This window comes from Chinchilla lanigera, unplaced genomic scaffold, assembly GCF_000276665.1.
Source record: "Chinchilla lanigera isolate Chin_1 unplaced genomic scaffold, ChiLan1.0 scaffold00053, whole genome shotgun sequence".
NCBI classification, from domain to species: Eukaryota; Metazoa; Chordata; class Mammalia; order Rodentia; family Chinchillidae; genus Chinchilla; species Chinchilla lanigera.
The window spans coordinates 6,691,024-6,693,396 of record NW_004955454.1 but is presented as its reverse complement, the minus strand read 5'-3'; positions in this window follow the sequence as shown (position 1 = coordinate 6,693,396).

Genomic DNA, 2,373 nt, shown 5'->3' with positions numbered 1-2,373 from the left:
ATTGTAGTACAGTTAGAAACAAAAGTTACTCCCTTCCACCCATTTAATTTTTTGTTGTTGCTGTTTGTTTGTTTGTTTTTGTTTTTATTCCGGTACCAGGAATCGAACTCAAGACCTTGCACTTGCCAGGCAGGCGCTTTGCCACTGAGCTAAATCCCTAGCCCCACCACCCATTTAATTTTGAAACACCCTAGGGCCATTCCTCCTTCCACTGTCCTAAGAGAGGGAGAAAATCATTGTTTTTTTAACAAACACACATACATTTACGAAATAACACAAGAACAGTACAAGCAATACTGAAATTCAGACAAGGTGATAGAAAATTAACAATGGTAGTTGTATTACACATTGATTTCTTCAAAGTGGTTACTCAGGTAGACAAGCATAGACATGTAAGATTGATCAAATAATTAATCATTAACTGTTCCTTTCAATTAAGCAATAGAAGTCAGTAGTACAACTATGTTCACTCTCCTGTATATACAGATATACATAATTTTCCCCTTCTTTCCTTTCTCTTTTCCAGTTTCTCATCCCAGTTGCTCTTTACTTTTGAGCAGTTTCCTTTCATTTCACAATGTCTATCATATCTCCTAATTTTATTCACTCTTTCAGGTTCTTACACTAGAGAGACAATATGTTGTTTACTCATGCGGGTCTGATTTATTTCACTTATGAGTATGGTCCCTAGTTGTGATCATTTACCTCTAAAAGCCTCAAGTTAATCTTTCTTTATAGCTGAGTAATATTCCATTATATAAAAATGCCACAACTTTTTTATCCAACCCCCAGTGGATGGACATTTGGGTTGATTCCACAATTTAGCAATTAGAAATTGTGCTGCTATGAACATGGGTGCACATATATAGCTGTGATATGATGTTTTTGGTTCTTCTGGGAAAATCCCCAAAAGGGGAATAGCTGGGTTGAATGGGACCTCTAGCCCTAGTTTGCTGAGGAATTTCCAAACTGATTTCCACAGTGGTTTCACCAGTCTGCATTCCCACCAGCAGTGGAGAAGAGTTCTATTTCTCCACAACCTCACCAGTATTTGTTATTGGTTGATTTCTTAATGATAGCCATTCTTGCGGGAGTGAGATGAAATCTCAGTGTTGTTTTAATTTGCATTAAGAGGGCTGGGGATTTTGCTCAGTGGCACAGTGCCTGCCTGGCAAGCGCAAGGTCGTGAGTTTGATTCCCAGTACCGGAAAAAAAAAAAAAAAAATTTGCTTAAGAGAGGTAGAAAACCATATAACAGCAACTCAGGGGATGTCTGATGCTTTAGGTGAGTGTACATTCATTGATGATCTCCTCCTTTACCCTACTATAAACCTCATTAATGGTCATAAATATGTACTACATATTGTGCATGTAATTAAGATCAGTGAATTTTGGGACAGGCATACATGTTGAGAGCCCCTGAGATTACTCAACACCCTGTCAGTCATTCCTGTCAATCACACCTAGAGATGTGGGGAGGCACCTGGGCTGAGGTGCATATCTAAATTCCAAATACATAATGAATACATTCGTCATGGGGAGTTGGTACACATCCTTATCACGTGCCTGGCCCTTCTTGACTTTTAATATCTAAAGCCTGATTTGTCTGGGGACTGTTGCTGTTGCCGTGTGCAGTACGTTTGCTATCCTGTCACCCCGGCCCTACTTTACTGTTTGTGCTTGTATCAATCGGTGCTTATGAGAGCTTACATATATACATAAGGATTTGCAAGGTAGGCTTACAATGGCCACCTTCAGAATCAGGCTCTCGTTCACATGCTATCCGCATGCTGCAGCTCTGAAGGATCCAGTCAAAGGTTGAAGGCCTGGAGCTAGGAGAAGGATGTACAAGGTGAGGATGTACAATACTGGAGCTCCTGCAAAGAAGCGGAAGTAAGACTTCCTTCTTTGGGCAACCTGGTCGAGAGCTCTCCTGTCTCTCAGGAGCTATTCCTATCCCCTACTCCTATTCTCCAATAAATTTCCTTACTTAAAAAAAAAAAAAAAAGACTTCTTTCATTGTTCCCCTTTTATTTCAGTCAGGCTACACGCCTGCTGGTTGGTACCACTCACACCCAGGGCGGGTCTTCCATTTTCAGTAGATCCATTCAGCCGCACCCAGAACTATGCTGATCCAATCAGTTAGACCTTCTTACTCAAATTGACACAACAGTTAACGATCACAGTTGCCCTGGGTACAACTTCCTGTGAACCTCAGTAAACGCAGCTGCTTTTCACTTGCCATTTGGATTGTATGCTTGGGATTCTTTGCTTGGCTACCCGAGAGGCTAAGGCAAAAGGATCACAAGTTTGAGGCCAGTTGGTGATATAGAGTGAAACCCTGTATCAGGAGCACAAGAAGAAGGAGAAGAA